The 21,000-nt window shown below is 43.2% G+C and overlaps 1 protein-coding gene and 1 pseudogene across 3 annotated transcripts in view; one reads left to right on the forward strand and one right to left on the reverse strand.

Annotated features, from left to right (window-relative positions):
* Window positions 1–21,000, forward strand: part of Camk1d (calcium/calmodulin dependent protein kinase ID) — a 390,665-nt gene that overhangs the window by 58,560 nt on the left and 311,105 nt on the right. The window lies entirely within an intron of this gene.
* LOC117714505 (U6 spliceosomal RNA) lies at window positions 3,947–4,035 on the reverse strand (annotated as a pseudogene).

The raw sequence follows: 21,000 nt of genomic DNA on the forward strand, positions 1-21,000 counted from the left end.
CCAAATTCAATAAAGTGATGTTTGTAGCCTGAGGCCACTTGGCAGGTTCAAGAATAGAAACAGGTTATCCCTGTACCTGTGGCTGACAGGCCGTAACATTTTCCAATGTTGGGCAGCAATGTTTTCCAAGTTACTATGAAAAACGGGAAAATCCACTAGATGCCCAGAGCCAAATCCTGTTTCCTGACTTTTCCACCGTTTTTATTGACAGCAGGCAGGGCACACATTAGGAGTGAGTCAGACCCATGATTTTCCCAGTGCACAGAGCACTGAACCGACAGCTGACTCCCCAGTGGGCCTTGGTGGATTCTCAATGCAGCCAGAAAACGATTCAGTTTTAATCAAAAGAGAAAACACAGACATGCCACAAAGCAAAAATAGAGCCTTTATTATTCTTTGGTTGCAGAAAATCTTGAGACTGGAAAAACTGTCTTTTCTGTTTCTGAGGAATTTTAATGTAGATATTTGGAGTGTTATTATGAGCTTCTCTCTGTATTAGCAATGACCGCCAGAGCTGCTTTGCCGGGACGCAAGTCGAGATATGTCTTCCTTTCATAGTGATTTCGATCACACTGAACTCCATAAAACTTCTCACTCAGCAGTGAAGAATTGAACAGATAACTTTTTTCAGGCTTAGTTGAAAATCACGTCGATGCAACTTTTGAAAAGATGGTATTTCAGCGATTGGGGTCAGGGAGGCATCACATAAGAGTCCTTTTCAGACGGTGCTCAATGGATGGTCCACTTTCAACCGTATTTGCTATTATTTCATGAAGTATGTTTTTTCCCCCTTGGTCTATAGGACATTGTTGGCAGTGGGTTTTCTGCCTTGGTACAGACTTGAGGTGACAAAGGTTTACTAGCTTAATTAACCTTGTTTTTCTTGGAGCTTTTTGGTACATGTTGTTGTTGTTGTATGTGTGTGTACACACACATACATACATATGCATATATACACACATATGTATTTGGAATTTTCAACAAGTATGTAACACCCTAGAAGTCTTGGAATTTCTGAGGATTCCTAATAGCTTGTGTCTCTCTGGGGAGACAAAAGGTTTCAGGGGAACAACAAATGTATTAACTACCCTGCTGCAAAATGACTCCAGCTTCCACCTATGAAGCATCGGATGTCTTAGTCTTCTCTAAGAGTTGCCATCTGTCCTCTGGGTCTACACCAGTATCTGGGACAACTGAAGGGTCAGGTACTCTGGCTTTCAGATGAAGAGGAGACAGGCTGCTGGAGAACTGGTTAAACTTGGTTCTTTTGTTAGCTAAGAGATGCCTGGGTTGTGTGCTCCGTGTACTGACAACGGAATACTCTGGGCCTGCCCACAAACACGTGAGATACACAGATACACTGTCGTGTGTACCATGAACTCACTCTCACTTCCATTAGCTGAGATGGCCATGCTGATTTCTGCTATCCAGTGATGTCCTTCCTACTGTTGTGGGGCCCTAAAGGTCATATTATAGAATCTCTGATTTCTGGACCTTAGGAAGGAGGAGGAGCTAAATGAAGCCCACTTATGAATCTATAAGGTGAGTGTGTTGGGTCAGGGAGCTGGGCTCGATAGTATTTGGCTTCCTTCCAGGGATAAAGATGTTTCTTTCCCTCAAGCTTGACCCAGCTCATGCTTCGCTCAGAGAACTCCAGAGCAAGAGTGAAATTTCTATCAGTAACTCTCACGGATTTGTGGGCAGAGGAGATCCAGGGTGCTCTGCTGTGAGTGCACGGAGCTCACAACCCAGACATTTCTCTAATGGTAGAACCGAGTGACACCAGTACCATGCCACTGGCTTTGTGTGCCTACCTTCTGGTACTGTCCTTTGTGAAATGCCAGGCCATTTTACCTGGTCTGTCTGTCAGTTTTGAGACTGGCTTTTGTGTAGTCTAAGCTGGTCTTGAACTTGCTATATAATCAAGGATGACCTCCAACTCTTTGTCCTTAAGTAGCAGGATACGAGGCGTGTACCCCCACACCTGGTTAATCAGGTGCTGGAGATTGAATCAGGGCTTCATGCATGCTGGGCAGCCACTATACTGACTGAACTACATCTCCAGCCCAGGACTGTTTTAAAGTTGTGTCTGCTGGAGATCCCAGGGCCTTATGCACACCAAGTACACCGTATCTCTGAGCTACTTAGTCTTAGCTACTACTCCTTAGTCCCCAGAGTCTCTTTAGAGAATTTCCTGTTACTTTCCTTTGATTTCCTAATATCCCATGAAGGCCAGGCTTTGGGGGCACAATTTTCTATTGTTATGTGATAGATGTACCTATGAAAATTCTCTTTTTAGTTTGGCAGCCAGCAGGTGCTGGGAGTGTGCATGGAGATCTCTTGGTAACTGATCTTAGTAAGGAGTTTAGTTGTGTGCCTTTCTCCGGTTAGTCTAGTTTGATTCAGCATGCATTGGTAATGGAGTAATTACACAAGGACCGAGAAAAAGAACTCAGTAGCTGTGATTGAAGTGGCCCCACATCCATGAGGGTTACCTCCTAATGGCAGGTGTGACAAGGGACAGGGTACTCTGGGTGTGAGCAGATGCTGGATTTTCAAGCTTCAGCTTGCAGCTGGAACCAACCGGAGACATAAAAGAGAAGCACGCTTCCTCCAAAAGACACCTTATACATCAGTGGTTCCCAACCCTCCTAATGCTGTGGCTTCTCATCCATAAAATGATTTCATTGCAACTTCATAACTGCTAGTTTGCTACTGTTATGCATTGTAAATATCTGATACACAGGATATCTGACAGGCGACCCTCATGAAAGGGTTTTTGATCCCCCTCCACAAAGAGACCGTGACCCATACATTGAGAAACCACTGTTTTAGATAATGGGAAATAGTATTCTGGCCCGGGGAACTCTATAGCAGTGTGGTCTCTCTTTAAAGAAGATTATGTTCTGGGAGGGGTTATTCATGTACAAAGAACTTTTGCTTATATCTAAGAAGCATGGGCTCATTTTTTTTCATTGTAAAATTATTAAGTTTAAAAGTGTACGTTAGTCACTTTTCTTCCGGTTGCGCTAAAATACCTGATAAAAGTAACTTCAGGAAAGAAGGAAGGAGAGGTTGATCTGGACTTGTGGTTTGAGGGTGACAGGAAGTTGAGGCAGCTGGCCACGTGTGTTCACAGGCAGGAAGCAGATCGAGACAAATGCTGTACTCCGTTTATTTTCTCCTTCTCTTTCATTCAGCCCAGGACCCCAGCCTATGTGATGGAGCTGCCCACCTCCCGGGTGCTCCTCCCTCTTCAGTTAAACCACTTTGGTAACACCCTCCTAGACATATCTAGAGGCGTGTTCTTAGAGCTGGAGAGAGGGGTTAGCAGGTAAGAGCACTTAATGCCCTTGCAGAGGACCTGTGTTTGATTCCCGGCACCCATATGGCAGCTCACAGCTGTCTGCAACTCCAGTTCCAGGGAGTCCAGTGCACTCTTCTGACCTCTGCAGACACGCACACGCACACTCACACACATACAAACGCATTCGTGCACTCGCACACAGAGGCAAACCACCTCCACATGCAAAATAAAAATAAGTCTTAAAAAAAAAAAAACCCCCAAAACTAGAGGTATCTCCTAGTCTAGGTCCAGTCAAGCTGACCATGAGGACCTGCTATCACTGGAACTCTTCACGTTTATAAACTATTTCCTACAGAGAGCTAAGGTATCCTTTCCCTTTATCACAAAGGGCGCTTTTTCTATATTTTCCATGCATAGAAGATTTAAGTTAGTGTACAAAATAACAGGTTTTATTATTGCCACATATATATACATGTTATTGAATGTATGTATGTATGTATGTATGTATGTAGTTAAATCTAGATTCAGCATAGAGGAACAGGCACTATTTTGTCTTCCCCCTTTCCCTTCCTCTTGCCTGGTTGGCTCTCTCACCTCTCCTTGCATCTCTTCTTCCACGAGCATACTCCTCCTTCTGGTTAAAATCTGGAATGCTTCACAAGTTTGCAGGGGCCATGCTGATCTCTTTGTCGTTCCAATTTTAGTATTTGCGCTGCTGAAGCAAGTGCACAGCTGTTTTAAGGACACGGAGAAATGGAGGCAACAGAAGCCCTGTCTGCTGCCTCCTCTGGATTTCTGGGACTTGAGTTGTTTTCTTGTGTACCGCCCATGGCTCTAATCCAATATGGTGAGTGTGACTGGCTAACTGTAGCACAAGGAAAGGGCCTTTGCATTGTACTTTATGACAAATAAATCCCGTGGCAAGTTGCTAGACTGTCTAGGCACACAGCACCTCTGGTGTATTGATGGTGACAATCAGGTCCTCTTTTATGCAGATGGGAGCTGCTGAATGCACTGATGGTGTGTCTTTGGTTCAGATAATAGTAACCTTTTTCTCCACCATTATTCAGACTACTATGAATGCCTTTGCCTGGCTATTGGTTGCTTGTTTATTAGTGGTTTTGGTTTCTGCTGTGTCAACAATCAAAGAAAATACCTTAAATGCTAGGTATCTGAGGTGAGCAAAGTCTTCTGCTGGTGTCCAAATAGCTGTTGGTTTTTGCTCAGGATGCCCAGTGTCTTCCCTTACCGTGACCTGTCCTATCTTGTTCAGAGTCACCCAGATGGTTGGGATATATCTTTCAGGGACACCATCCTTACGTCTTCCCCTCCAGCCTCTTTCTGCAGCTGTACCCCAAGCTCCTGTGGGGACTTTTCAGTGTACTAACCATTACCAAATCCAATGGGCACTTGAGTGATGGTGTCTATGGGCAGTTCTACCTTCCCATTTCCTACCATCCCTTCCTGGGCTATACTTCTCCACATGTCCCTGCACATCTCTAGGTAACTATGCCAATGATATCTCAAAGAGATCCCTTCATCCGTGGCTCCTCCATCCCAATGTGATTCTCTCCTACGTCCTCCATCTCCATCTCTGAATGGTTCTCACAGTCTCCTCCAGCTGCCCAAGTCTGAAATCTAGTAAATACTTGGGCTTCTACCTGTTCTCTTTCTTTTCATTTATTTTTTTAATGGAAGTAATTATTTTAGTGTTAAGTGTGTGTGTGTGTGTGTGTGTGTGTGTGTGTTTATTTCTTTGTATAGGTATGTGCGCATGAATGCAGGTGTCTGCATACACCAGAGGTGTCAGTTTGCCCAGGAGCTAGAGTTAAAGATGGTTTTGCATTGCCTGTGGATACTAGAAACTTAACTCCTGAACAGTAGCTCCTGACTATTTGAGAAAGGCTCTTGCTAAGGCCATACTCCATAGGTAGCCTAAGCTAGCTTTGATTTCATGATCCTCCTGCCTCAGTATCTGGAGTACTATGATTACAGGACAGGTCATTCTTAAACATGTCCTAGCTGCAGTTTGAGTAGACTTAATCTTAAGATCTGAAATACAAAGTGTTCCAAATTCTCAAATTCTTGGAGTGCTGACATGATGCCATAAAATTCCATACCTGATCTCATATGACAGGTAGAAGCAAAATCACAGGCACAATAAAAAAAAAACATTCTATAATGTTACTTTCTGGCTAGGAGGTATGTGACACATGCTTGAATTTCATGGTTAGACTTGAGCCTTCTACCTCCAAGGCATACATAAAGATTCCAATATCTGAAAAAGTCTGCAATTTGAGACACTTATATTCCTAAACATTTCTGGTAAGAGTCTCTTGACCTCTGTGTGGTCTTCCGACTAATGAGTGTTTTAATGATGTCTCACTGCACCCCAACCTCCATGTGACATTTCTTAGCCACATTGAACGTATTGAATGGATTGAGCAGGTTTGTGATTTTGTTATTCTTAGCTCTTGCACACACTAGTTCATCTTTTTCAGTCTGACCCTCTATCTCTTCTTCTTGGCTAGAGTGTGCATGAGTGTGTGTGTGTGTGTGTGTGTGTGTGTGTGCGTGCGTGCATGCCTGGGAATGTATGTGTGTTTGTGTGTGCACATGCAAGTGTGTGTGCACATGTGCGTGTGGCTATTTGTATGTGTGTGTGCACGAGTGCATGTATGTTTATGTGTGCACATGCACGAGCTTGTGTGCGTGTATGTGTGTATGTTGCATGTGTGTGGTTTATGAATGTGAGCATATGTGGAGGGCAGAGGTTGATGGTGCTTGTCTTCGTTATCACTCACCTGCTTATTCCTTGGGGTAGGGTCTCTTCCTGAACCGAAAACTCATCAATCTGCCTAGGTGGACTTGACACCTAGCTTCTGGGTCTCTGCCTTGCCCAACATTGGAGTTACATGCATGCTGCCACACTGCCTTTTTATGTGGGTGCTTGGGACCCAAGCTTGTGTCCTCATGCTTGCAGGACAGTCACTTCCCTGAGCATGCCACTTTCCCAGGTCCCCATCTTTGACTTCATTTTATCCAGGAAGCCTGCTTTCTTACCCAGCACCTGGTAAGGCTCCCCCCACACCCTTGTCTCCCAGCTCTCTTCCCAGCTCTGTGTGTCTTTTAATCACAGTTAATTCCTTACTTGTTTTTTTTTTCTACCCAACTAGATTCTAATCTGAAGACAAACACAATGCCTTGGTCACTGGGTTCTGAGGGTAATTTAGTGCTTTTGGAATCTTAGATGCTTGATAAAGATTTATTGAACAGACAGAGGAATGGATAAAGAGACATCGTGGTATATATACACAATGGGACTATAAAATTCCTATTCTGCTATTAAATAATTCAAGCTCACTGTGATTATTCCAGCAAGCAGCCCACTGCCAGGCACATGTCACCTTTTAAACATTAGCCAACTTTAGCTGGTCCTGGTATTATTTTACTATTTCCTCTGTACACTGTTCACGATCAGCTATTATTATTTGAGCACTGCAATGAATTCTCCTTAATAAAACATCTTCAAAGCATGGAACAGTTAGGTCTGACATGGAATTGAGCCTGGCTCCAAGAAAGTACCTCCCCTTGCTCAGGGCTTCCTTGTTCAGGGTGCTTTGATCTTGCTGTGGAGGTTTTCTGAGGACAGTTCAGTTTCTGGTGTTACAGGAGACTCAGGAGGAAAGTGAACTCACGACGATAGGTGAGGTGACATGACTGATGGACGAACAGGTTATAGAGCCAGAGGTAAGTATTGTGGCAGAATCAGAAATGTGTCCCATCTGCTCATATTTTGAATATTTATTTCCTAGCTAGTGGTACTGTTTTGGGGGTTTATAGAACCTTTAGGAGGTGGGGCCTAGTTATCAGAAGTAGGTTACTTGGGTTTGAACTGACATTCTCTGCTTCCTCCCTGATCTGCAGTGATGGGAAGAGCTCGTACTATACGGTCAGGCTTCTGTGGACTGAACCTCTCCACCATGCCTTCCCCACCATGCTGGGTGCCCGCCTTTGAAACAGCCTAAACTAACCTGCCCACTAGTTGTTGTGTGGGAGTTTTGTTACAGCAGTGCAAAATGAACTAATGCAATAGAGTTAAAGGAACAGACCAGAGTTATGCAGCTGCCCAAAGACTAGGACCACCTCCAGGACAGAGAGGAACTTGGTAAGCTCTCTAGCTGAGACAGAATGGTTTTCCAGAGGGCCTAGGGCAGGGAGAGGTGTTGCTGGACCCATGCATGGAAGCAAAGAACACACAGGGAAGGCCACTCCATCATTCTATAGTTCACTGCTCTTTGGAAATCCTACCACTAGCTGTCTCAAAGCCAGAGAAACCAGCACAATACCATCTTCCAGGCTTAATCTCCCAAGGCAGGATGGATGGTGGAAGACAGATCTAAGAGGGTGGAGATTAACCAGGGTGCTATCCCATTAGTATGTATAGTTACTTAGCATGTATAGTTCATATGCACAATAATATGTCTCATGCAATTTATGCATCAGTTCAAAAAAGAATTTTATAAAAATAAAGAGTAATGTCCCAGTGCTGTGGTGGTGTGGTTCCTCTTCTGTCCTGTATCCTATCCTGTTTGCTTCCTTTTTCTTTTCTTCTCTTCTTCATTCCTCCTCTTCCTTCTCCTCCTCTTCTTCTTCCTTCCCCCTTCCTCCTCCTCCTCTTCTTCTAGCCTAATGAATTCCTTTACTTCATTTTCATTGCCTGATATAATGATGAAAACACACACACACACACACACACACACACACACACACACACACACACACACACACACGCACGTTCTCTGTCTTACAATTATCTCTTAGATAGTTGACTCTAGGCAGGACCTACCTGTCTTAGTTAGGGTTTTCATTGCTGTGAAGAGACACCATGGTCAGGGTAACTCTTATAAAAGAAAATATTTCATTGGGGCTGGCTTACAGTTTCAGAGGTTCAGTCCCTTATCATCATGTTTGCAAGCATGGAAGTATCCAGGCAGACATGGTGCTGGAGGAGGCGATGTTCTACATCTTGATTTGAAGGCAGTCAGATGGAGACTCTTCATCAGGCAGCCAGGAAAAGGATCTCTTCCACACTGGGTGGAGCTTGAGCATAAGATCTCAAAGCCCACCCCTACAGTAACACACATACTCCAGCAAGGTCGTACCTTCTAATAGTGCCACTTCCTATGGGCCAAGCATATTCAAACCACGTCACCACCCTTTGGGGATTTGTGACTGGGTGGTTAGTCTTCATTGTCAACTTGACTGGCTTTGGAATCACCATATACTCTAGTTGTGTCTGAGGGTTTATTCAGAGAGATTTAAATAAAGAAGGAGGGTCCACCTTGAGTGTGGGTAGTGCCATCCGTCGAGTGAGCTAAGTAGAGTCTGGGACTAAATTAAAAAGAGCAGAGCAGAAAGTGAACTGAGGAGCAGGTTTCCTCTCTCTCTACCTTGTGCTTGCAGACAGGGTGACCAGTGGCCTCACACCCTTCTTCCCTGCATTTGCCACCACAATGGACAGCAACTTTAAAACCATGAGCCAATACACGCCTTTCCTTCCTCAAGGTGCTCTTATCAGGTACCTTACCATAACAAGGAAATTAGCTAATGCCACCGTATAGCCGATGCCACCAGAGTTAGTCTCAGCACTCTCTGTGGAAAAAGGCATCAGTCAGTGAAGGAATGTGGCCAGTGTGTACCTGAAGGGTTGTCATCTTCCCTCCAGGATGACAAGTCACACTGGGGTACTTTTCTGAGCTAGAAAGGAATCTGGTGTCTTTCATATCTAGATTTCACTAAGAATAAGTCATGGGTCACATGGTATGGTCTGAGCAGGGGGCAGTGTTCCTTGTTTAGCCAATGAGAAAACCAGAACATGAGAGACAGTAAATGGCACTATACTTCTTCTCAGGCACTGGCCCCAGGTCCCCCATCCCAAGGATCAGATGGACCTGCAGAAATTCTTTGGAAGTTTTGATATAATCAAATGATAAACAGTTTTAAATATATATCTTTTTAAATCCTCAAAGAAATACATTAGATTAGCTGAAGTTTCTTTTTTTTTTTTTTTTAAATGTATGTGCTCTCTCCACCTTGTTCTTATTGCTTTATGATCAAAGTTGGGAAAGGAAGAAAGTTTTAAACAATAAGGCAAATGAAATGGTAGAGGGTGTTTTTTGGGAGAGTTAGTCAGAACACACCGCAGCTCTACATCTGGTCCCCGGATCCTGGGGCTGCTAGCAGCTGTGCCCTGGCTCCTGCTGATTGAAGGCAGGCATGGAAACAGACTCCCCTCGCCTTCCTTACTGTGTGTGAGGCTGCTCTGTTGCTGGATGGGAGCTGTGGTGTGCAAGTGGGCCCAGAGGTGGGCAGAGGCAGAAGCTGAGGTAGCAATGGAGAGAAGCAGGGGATTAGTGGGATAGGGGAGAGAGAGTGCTGGGCATACTCCTTCCTGGGAGTCGGGTAAGCACACTACCAGGAGGTAACAAATGACCCCCTCACTTCTTCTGATGTTCACTAATGCTGGATAAAACTGAGTATGGACCTTCAGAATGCCCACCTAACCACCGAGGAGCTGGCTTGGGATCTGTCAGGCCTGGTCCATGGGACTGGAGACATCCATCATCTGCCTTAATAAGGTCTCTCCTCTTGTCCCAGTGACCAAGTCTGACTTTTTTCTCTCTTTGCTCTTTCCCTCAAGGGACTCCCTGGGGAAGCTAGGATTGATGGCTAGAGGCCAGCATCTTCCTAGTCTATCTTAGGATTTACTCACTTCCACAGAAGATTAGAGGGCGTTTTGGCAATCTCTGCTGGCTCCTGCCTCTGACATTATTGTGCTGTGACTTCCCATTCAGCTGTGTCCTGGGTTCTGGAGTCAGGTCATACCTGGGGAAGAACAACCCAATGCACTGATGCCACCTTTTGTTCTGCTATTGTTATACCTTGGGCAAAGGGATCCAGATGGATCTGGAATGGTGACTCTGGATTGTGTGGGCTCTGTGGAGATGGTGGCAAGTGTTTCTCTGGAAGGTCCTCTCTGTTTTTGATGATGATAGGGAGTGATATTAGCCCACAGAGATGGGTCAGAACTTGTGATGGGGGTGGGGATCTGAGGTTTGAGTCTAAAACCTTTTTAGTTACCAATCGGGTGAGTCTGAGGCTTGTGTGTCTGTTGTCTGTTTGTATGTCATTGGCAAATCCATCAGGGTATTACCTTGAAATTAAGGCTTGTTGCTTTCCTTCCCAAGCAGGAAGTGGGAATGAATGAATGAATGAATGAAGGCTGCTAGGGTTCTAGTACTTGCCTCACTCATCCCTAGATGACTTTTAGTCTCTCTTCATTTGTGTTTCATCTTTCTTAGTCTGCCTCATGCTTGCCTCTCCCTTGAAGCCAGTTCCAGCTGGCTACTCCCACGGTAGTGCAGATTTAGTGATAGGAGCCATTACACAGCCAGGGAGACCCTACAGGAAAGTCTTGTGCCTGGTGCAAAGAATAGAGGACATGCACATAGCTCATTCGTTTGGCTAGATACATCCTGGGCATGTGGCAGAGGGCTCACCTGTAACACAGGCATGAAAAAGCCAGTGAAGCACCCAGCAGGTGCTGAGTCAGCTTTCTGTTTAGCTCACCTCGCCACCGTGGCCACCTTTGTGTGTATTGATCTAGATATCAAGGCAGCATGGAGACCTGGGACTTCTAGCTCAAAGCCTTTCTTACTTTATTTCCATGACTGCTTTTCCCCTGGTAATAGGCTAGCACACAGCATCACTACCTAGTGCCAGCAGCCCATAGAACTTCATTACCAGAACCGGATTAGTTTTCTTTCTGCCCCTCCCCACCCATTTCGTGCTCCAGTAACATGGCAAATTTATCTTCAGACTGAAGGGTTTGATATTCTTAAGTGCTTGCTTCTTCAAACAAAAGGCCAAGGCTTTTGCATAACTTCTTCCCCTCAATTGGTTAATTTTGTCAACAAGAGAGATCAAATGAGGTCAGGGAAGCAGAAGCTGACATGGAATTTTGGAGCAGTTGTGTAGAATTTGCCTGGACCAGGAGCACATTGTTTGTGTTTTATGTGATTATCTAGAATGCTGGTGTGTGCTATGTGTTTGCTAAATGAAGACAATGGGGAGGATGGAGAAACAAGAACACAGATTCAGAGCTCACTTGCTGTCTCGTAACACTGGCCTCTCCAAACAGCCACGAGTTTGGGCCTTGTTTCTTGGCCTCTCTTGGCTCTGTGTCTTCTAGGAAAGCCTGATTTGGTGAACCTTCCCCTTAGATTGCTTGTGGTTAGGATATTATTTTGCTTACATTTGCATCACTGTACCTCACAGAAACAACCTGAGAGAGGAAGGAAAGAGAGGGCCAGGAGGCTGACTGTATCACAGACTGCATCCCAATAAGGAACTGTGATAGCATGTGTCAAATGACGTCTCAAGGATGTTTGGCAAGGATGCTTTCACATTGGCTTCTTTATTCACCCATATAGACACATTTGCTTGGCGAGTACTAAAATTCCAGGCTCCCAAAGGGAAGCAGGTGCTGGGCATAAACCATAGAGTTTGCCTGAATGGCTTAGGCAGAGTGAGTCACTCTTTTCAGTTAGGGTAGTGGGAGCCCTTCCAAACAGCAAGCTCTCAGACGCCAGGCAAGGAACAATAAGGGTTAGCCATGCTGCTTTAAGTTGACCTTGATCAGGCCGTCTTCCCATGTCAGTGCCCTGAGCAGCTGGGATTACAGAGCAAGCAAACCTTGCAAAGGTTGGCTCTAAGCCTGCTATGGTGACTCTACTGCACACTCCAGAATGTGTCAGGCTTAGCCAAGAGCGACTCAGGTGGCTGAAGTCATTGGCTCTTCTTTCTAGGCATTGGTCCCCATGCTCATAGGGTTTGACCGTTGCTTCACTGTGTTGTGTTCACTGCAGAACACCCGATAAGCCTTTCTTTGTGTACCTTATGCACTTCTGATCCCTTGTGTCACAATAGGTAGATTACCTCATCGGTTCTTTGTCCTGATGACATTACTCACAGAGATATTGTGCTCTCTGAAGGAAAAGTGAGACACAATTCCCCAGGCCTTTCATTCAATTGCTTTTTCAAGAAGCTTCTAGAACCCATTGTGTTTGAAGCATTTCATCACCGAAGGTTCCTGGACGCACCTTTCTCATGTGGTTATATTCTGGTCCTTACTGTAGACCAGCGTTCTATTTGCTTCACTCTCTAGAACTTAAACATTTTTTTAAATTTTTTTATTGGATACTTTATTTACATTTCAGATGCCATCCCCTTTCCCCATTTCCCCTCCCTAGAAAACCCCTATCTCATTTCCTCTTCTCCTTTTTGCTTTTATACAATTTTTTTTTAATGTCAACCAAAGGCTTTATAAGTTTGGTAATGCTCAGTATCAATCAGAAGTGTAACCCAATACCCAATCTATATATATCAACTATCTTTGACTGGCGGAGACATGTGAATATCCGCCTCCATGTCTGGCCCCCCTCTCTCTTTCTCTCTCATCACCTAGCTCTTCCTCTCCTTCTCCTCCTCCTCTCCTTACTCCTCCTCTCTGTACTCCTCCCACCTTAGCTCCTCCTACATATCACCCTTCCTGTTAAAATAAAACTTTTCTCTCAAAATACAGTTAGAGCATAACTATACCAATTTATGTCAGTAAGGTGCAAGATAGACTTAATACCCAGTCCATCATTTTGTTGACTAAGCAGAACCTCTGCCATCTCTCCTAAATAAAAGACTTAGTTCTGAGCCTGGCTTTTTTTTTTCTTGGCTTTAGGATGAATGTCAGCTGAAAACCATCCTCTCAAATGTTTTCTCTTAAAGTAAATAGCAAGGATTGGCTATGAGACTATAAGTTTTCAACCCCATCAGAAATCCAGAATGACTGAGTTAACTGAAATTATGGGAAGCACACAGCATAGCTTCTAAAACATAGCCAATTTGTAGAGACCACTGGACACCTGGACAGTCCCTATATTACAGAATGTTGGAGCATCCGATCTTCAGCCTTCTGGCCCAGGATCATCTGACAGACCTAGTGATGCAGAATTATTAAGGGCTGATTACTCTGTCTTGGCAGATATAATCAGTCAACTATTCTGCAAGTGTGTCCTTTTCTGGACAGTATTTTGTCTGTAGATGGAAAGAGGCAATTCTTGCCTAGTGACTGTCTCACCACAATTGAAATAACTCCAAAGATGTCCAATTTCTTCTTAGAATCCAAGACAGGAAGCTGTCAGGAGCAGACAGGTCTCTAATCAAAATGAACATTAATACAGAAATGTTTGTAATGTCAATTCTGTGGATTTCTGATGTTTTGAAACCCAACTATCCATGTAAGGCTATCTGGGCTGTTGTCTGTTAACTCCTCTCAGCTATTTCTAAAGAAAATATAGAAAACTCCCTAACAATAAACTCAAAGCCATGAATTTGCTATAGGCCCTTAACTCACAGGCTAACCATCTCAAATAAGTTAAAAAAAGTTAAAGAAGGACTGGGTCTAAGCCTTGTATTCCTAAATGTGTTATACAGGCACAATGCCTATGATAGTAACAATATTCATCTCACTTTGATATTTATAAGAAGCTTGTACCAATAAAAACCTTAAATTTGAAATCAAAGTAAATTTTGTACCATTTAAGAGATTATAACTTCATCTTAATAACAATTATACATATTTCTATCAGTAAGTTATGGCTATGCAATAAATCCTAGCTAATCCTCCCTGTTCCAACAAAACCACTACTTTTCCCTAGAAAGACAGCCCAATATTAACCACCTCAGTCCCCAAGCCCAGGGAATAGGGGCACCGACTCTTCATTAACTTCTTCAAGCTGATATGGGAATTGAGATATTAGAAGAGGGGTTGAGGGAATAATAAATTGATAAGCCTCTGACACTGTGTCTTCACTGCATCCAGCTGGAATTCCAGGACATCAGAGGTTTGAGCAGGTCTGCTCAGCTTGCCTGATGAGTAGATACACCAAGGCTATGTATTCTGCAATATACAATTCTCAAAACAAATTTTAGTATCAAGACAATTGTTTGTTTGAATTCTGGAATCTAGTCTTCTGGCGGCCTGCCTCTATCATGTCTAATCCACATAATTCTGGGTGTTTCTATGAAGGTGTGCTCCCACCATCCTCCCATTTTCGCCTCCCTGTTCTCAAATTCCTCAACACTAGGGAATCCAATCTTTCAGGCACCAAGGCCCTCTACTTCTACTGATGCCTAACCCCTTACCCCATCTTTCCTCCTCCAATTACTATGAGGGTGTGCTCCCACCATCCTCTCATTCCTACCTCCCTGCTCTTGCAATTCCCCAACGCTAGGGAATCCAAACTTTAAGGTACCAAGGCTGTCCACTTCCACTTATGCCTGGCAAGGCCACCCTCAACTACCTATACAGATGGAGCCATGAGTCCCTCCTTTTGTGTTCTCAGGCTGGGGATTTTAGAGTGGCTACTCCAGCTTGTTTCTTAGGACCATTTGCTTGAAAAATTGTTTTCCAGCCTTTTACTCTAAGGTAGAGTCTGTCTTTGTACTGAGGTGAGTTTCCTATATGCAGTAAAATGCTGGGTCCTGTTTATGTATCCAGTCCATTAGTCTATGTCTTTTAATTTGGGAATTGAGTCCATTAATGTTAAGAGATATTAAGGAACAGTGATTGTTGTCTCCTGTTATTTTTGTTATTAGAGGTGAAGTTATCTTTGTGTGGCTATCTTCTTTTGGATTTGTTGGAAGAGGGTTACTTTCTTGCTCTTTCTAGGGTGTAATTTCCCTCCTTGTATTGGAGCTTTCCTGCTATTATTCTTTGTAATGCTGGGTTTGTGGAAAGATATTGTGAAAATTTGGTTTTGTCGTGGAATATCTTGGTTTCTCCATCTATAGTAATTGAGAGTTTTGCTGGGTATAGTATCCTGGGCTGGCATTTGTGTTCTCTTAGGGTATGTATGACATCTGTCCAGCATCTTCTAGCTTTTATAGTATCTGGTGAGAAGTCTGGTGTAATTCTGATAGGTCTGCCTTTATATGTTACTTGGCCTTTCTCCCTTACTGCATTTAATATTCTTTCTTTGTTTTGTGCACTTGGTGTTTTGATTATTATGTGATGGGAGGTATTTCTTTTCTGGTCTAGTCTATTTGGCGTTCTATAGGCTTCTTGTATGTTTATGGGCATCTCATTCTTTTGATTAGGGAAGTTTTCTTCTATAATTTTGTTGAAGATATTTATTGGCCCTTTAAGTTGGGAATCTTCACTCTCATCTATACCTATTATCCTTAGGTTTGTTCTTCTCATTGTGTCCTGAATTTCCTGGATATTTTGTGTTAAGAACTTTTTGCATTTTGCATTTTCTTTGACAGTTGTGTCAATATTTTCTATGATATCTTCTGCACCTGAGATTCTCTCTTCTGTCTCTTGTATTCTGTTGGTGATGCTTGTGTCTATGACACCTGATTTCTTTTTTAGGTTTTCTATCTCCAGGGTAGTCTCCCTTTGTGATTTCTTGATTGTTTCTACTTCCATTTTTATGTCCTACATGGTTTTGTTCAATTCCTTCACCTGTTTGGTTGTGTTCTCTTGTAATTCTTTAAGGGATTTTTGTGTTTCCACTTTAAGGGCTTCTACCTGTTTACCTGTCTTCTCCTCAAATTCTTTGAGAGTGTTATTTATGTCCTTCTTGAAGTCCTCTATCATCATCATTAGAAATGATTTTAAATCTGAATCTTGATTTCCTAGTGATATGGGGAATTTAGGACTTCCTTGTGTGGGAGAACTAGGTTCTAATGGTACCCTGGGTTGCTGATGCTTATGTTCTTGCGCTTGCCTTTTGCCATCTGTATCTCCTTAGTGCTACCTGCACTGTCACTGACTGGAGCCTGTCTTTCCTATTTTCTTGGTTGTATCAGAATTTGTGGGGTGGGTGTAACTACTGGGGTAAGTGCTGGGGCCCAAAATCTGCTCAGTGCTCAAGCTCACACAGGATACTGCCTGAGTTAGAGCACTTGGGATCCCAGCTTCTTCTGGGTTCTTAGAGATTGGGGGCAGAGCTGCCACCCAAGATCTGCTCAGTGCTCTGGCCCAGACAGGAAGGAACCAGTGTTCTAGTCCGGGAGTGACTTCCTGGGTCCTTGTGGGTCCCAGTTACTCCTTGTTTGGGGCGGGCCTTGCTGTCTGCTTACCTAAGATACTACCTGCATTAGAGTGCCTGGGATCCCTGCTTCCTCTGGGTTCTTGGAGATTGGGGTCAGAGCTGCCACCCAAGATCTGCTCAGTGCTCAAGCTCAGGCAGGATACTGCCCAAGTTAGAGCACCTGGGATCCCTGCTTCCTCTGGGTCCTTGGAGATTGGTCGAACTTAAACATTTCAGTATATTTTTTTTCTTTTCGAGACAGAGTTTTTCTGAATAGCCCTGGCTGTCCTGGAACTCACTGTAGACCAGGCTGGCCTCAAACTCAGAAATCCGCCTGCCTCTGTCTCCCAAGTGCTGGATTAAAGGCGTGTACCACTACTGCCTGGCTCAGTATGATATTTTTAACATGTGTTCAAATATAAGTTTACTAATTATTCCCGACTCTATACCCAAGAGCCATGGCTGTGTTTTTGGTATTGTGTCTGAATTAATTAATTAATTTCACAGTTAATAATTTTGATTTGGGGGCTGGAAGGATGGCTCAGTGGTCTCACTTATTGCTCTTTGCAGAGGACCTGAGTTCAATTCCCAGCACCCACGTGGCAGCTCACAACTGTTTGTAACTCCAGTTTCAGGAGATCTGACACCCTCTTTTGGCCTCAGTGGGTACCAGGCACACATGTATGTGTACGTACATATATGCAGACAAGACACTCATACACATAAGATATAAACACAAATAAGCCTTTAAAAAACAAGTCTGATTTTAGTGAAACAACAACAATAAAATGCAAGCACGTTGCCTTTTACTGCTGTGCAGACTGCACCCCTGGACCATGCTGTATTACTTCAAGCCTTTAGAAAAATGTAGTCTTGATGTTTAATTCTGTTTTCAGTGGGGATCTCTAATGCTGAATTCTTCTTGACTCTGTTTTATTTTATCTTTGTAGTAGTTAACCACAGTCATACATGCCTTATATGGGGAAGACTCCCAGGGGTAGAACAGACACTGGGCACTGTTACCTGTGACCCCCAGGGGTTCTTCCCCTGCACCAAACCCAGCCTACCTACTGTAGACTTTGCTCTCTACAGCACTGGCTGAAATCAGTTTTCTTTTTCACAACTCATCTTTGAAGTGATTCTTGTCAGTTGTTTTCTGCAGTTAAAAAGGCTGTGAGTACCGGGGAGACCCGGGCAGTTTGTTTGTTATGGTTTAATATTTATTGAAAGCTCCAGACTCCGGGTGCTTTTATTGACTGGAGGCCAGGCAGTGAGAGCTGCCTGTCTTCAAAGACATCCTCTGCCTGTTTGTCCCTTTCTGTTTGCAGGAGGCTTTATCACCGTTTATTGAACTGAAGAGCTTTAAGTTGATATGGCTAAAATGTATCTTTTCTGTGTTTGTTATTTTATATTCCTCTGCTTTGGGACCTAGCAGTTTTAAATACTTGGCAGTTTTGATTTTGTGTTTCTGCCTTCCCAGTTACTTAGCACTGCTAGTGAGAAACCCAGCTGACTGATTGGCCCACTGCAGAGATGACGTCAGTGTGGTATGCCCCTGAATTTGACCTTTCCTGGAGGCTTGCGAGGCAATGAAGACTGACATACTTCTTTATTATATCTCTGTTATATAGCAGGTTAGAGAATTTTTTTCCCAAGACAGAATGGAATAGAATGTAGCATTGGAAACTTGGCTTCCTTTCTCACAGCAGATTCTTTCATTTGTTTGTTTGTTTGTTTGTTTATTTTTTTTGTACTGCTCAGGATTGGACCTAAAGCCACACGCATATTGGGGTAGCTCTCTCTCAGTAAGTTTTGCTCCCACCCCCCACCCCCAGGACATTCTCTTTAAATTGAGAGAAAATGGTCTCTTTGGGCAGAATTTATTCTTTATAATACCTCATAAAAGTTATTTTAATTATGCAGTGATTATGAAGTAGGAGGTCCATCTCCTGCTGCTCCTAATTTATGTTGGCCTTGATGGATTCACTTTTGGGCATCTGTTTAATTTGGTATGACCAAAGGTAAACTCTTTGACCTCCCCCAGTCTAAATGTGACTTTTCTGTGAATAGTCTGTTCCATATTCAAAGATGGCAACTAAAACTCCCAGTGAGCTAGATAAGTCCATATGCTAGATGACCACCAGTCAAGTCCATGTCACTGTTCTCTGTAACATACAATAGATTTAACATTATATAAGATGAACTTACACAAAAATAGAAAGTATAGAAGAGGTTTTTAAGTTACAATTGGAACTTTATAGTGTTTTTTTTTTTTGTTTGTTTGTTTTTTTTTGTTTTTGTTTTTGTTTTGTTTTGTTTTGTAGTTGGGAAACAATATCTTTCCAGGTAGCCCTGGCTGTCCTGGAATTTACTATGTAGATCAGGTTGGCCTCGAACTCACAGAGATCAGCCTCTGCGTCTACCTCCCAAGTGTTGGGATTAAAGGCGTTTACCACTACACCCAGCCATCTTATTTTTAAAGTTATGGAAGAGAAATTTTGATGGAATAAAATCCACTAGCAATAACTCTAACAAACATGATTGACTATGAGCCACAGGCTTCAGAACTTAGATGGGTGTGTGTATGTGTATGTCAGGTGCGTGTATATGCTGAAGCACACGCAACTGGGTGTGCATGTAGGGGCCAGAAGTCAATGGGTGGGGTGTGTTTGCCTATTATTTTCCACCTTATTTTTTGAGAGTGGTCTCTTACTGAATCTGGAGGCCACTGATTACCTAGACTGGCTGGCCTGGGAGCCCCCAGAATCCTCCTGTCTCTATTTCCCCGGTGCTGGCATTGTAGATGCTTACCATCATTGCTTTTGTTTGGGTCTCAGGGATTTGAACTCAGTTCTTTGTACTTGCACACAGAGATTTCATGCATGGAGCCATCTCCCTAGCCCAGTAATTTGCTTTTCTTAATACTTTGATTTCTCCTAAAATTATACAAAATGTGGGTTTTTTTTCTTTTTTTTTTTCTTTTTGCTACTAATGCTTAATTTCAGACAGATTTCCATTCATCGTCACCATCTTTAATTTTTACCTGAATCTCAAGAATTCACTCCAGAGATCTCATCATCCAAAAGTTTCCTAATGGTGTATTCTTCAGCTTCTGAAAGACTGTCACTGGGGTAATCTCCTCTCCCTTTCTGTTATTTATTTCCTAACAAACCCAAACCAGAATAGAGTTTCAACCATTGTAGAACCTTGTAGGGAAGTGATAGCCTAGGCCTTCATTTCCTCTGTGGGGAGGAGCAGGTCAGGTTCTTTGGATTAACTAGGTGTGGTGGAGTGGCTGGTGCATGACACCAGCATTTAGAAGGCAGAGTCATGAGGACTACAAACTCAGATCTGGTTGCTTAACAAAATAAGACCATGTCTCTGAAAAAAAAAATAACAAAACAAAAACAGACAACAACAAAAAGAGATTTAAAAAAGAAAGGGGTATGTAAAAATTCAGAAATGCCCTGCATTCAGCAATGAGAAGATGTGAAGTGTAGATTTCAGGCACAAGTATAATGTACATACACGATACACATAATGTATACACATAATGTATATCATGTATATAAATTTACCTCCTCATTTTTCTTATATTCCCTCTTCCTCCTCTCTCCCTTCCTTCCTTCCCTCCTTCCTTCCTTTCTTCCTGCCCATCCCTCTGTCTGTTTCCCTTTCATTTTGAACCATCTTCCTTTAGAGACTCTAACCATACTACCCCACAGAGGAAGACAAACGTGACACTATCTGAAAGATGTCTGTTTCAATAAAGTCTTTAGAAGACAGGTTCAAAGAGATTTACCAATGATAGTGAAATCTTGCTGTATGGAAGAAAATTGAAATTTACGGACAGAAAGCAGGATTTATGAACAGAAAATAAATATTGTAGACAGATACAAGAGGCACTCACTGAACTCCAAGCGCTGTGGTCAGATACATCAATGGATATCTTGTGTTCCAATTTTGAGTGTTCACGCAGTGAAAGGAGAGGGGACAAGAGAAACACACTGATGAAAAGTTAGAGTGTGATATTGTGGCTCTCTTCCCGCAGGAGTGGACCCTGTACTGTCCTACGCCATTTCCCTGATGTCAGAGACAAAAAGAAGAGAACATACAGCTTAGAATTTACATCAAAGTTATGCAGTGGAGTCACCTTGGCCAGAGCTTGACTTAGCTGTGGTCTGCCATCTTTGCTTGTCTCCCTTTGGCATGAAGATGAGCCTTAGCTCTGCTAACTCTCGTCCTTGGGTGGCTTCCATTTTGACACCACCATTAAGAACTCTAAGGCAGCCAGTGCAGTACTGTAGATACCAAGAAGGCAGACACAATGGCCGGCAAGTTAGTTGACAGCCTTCCCTTTGCTATTTCAAACATTACTGGCCAGTTCTGCGGATGTAGACTGGAAATATTCCCAAGGCCTTTTCTTCGCCTGACTTGCCTTTAGCCATTAGAATCATTGCTTTTTGCAATGTCCGCAGTAATAAAAAGAGAGAAAAAAAAAAGTGTTCCCAGTCTTTCCAATGTAAAAGTCATAAACCA

This window comes from Arvicanthis niloticus, chromosome 8 (genome assembly GCF_011762505.2).
Source record: "Arvicanthis niloticus isolate mArvNil1 chromosome 8, mArvNil1.pat.X, whole genome shotgun sequence".
NCBI lineage: Eukaryota > Metazoa > Chordata > Mammalia > Rodentia > Muridae > Arvicanthis > Arvicanthis niloticus.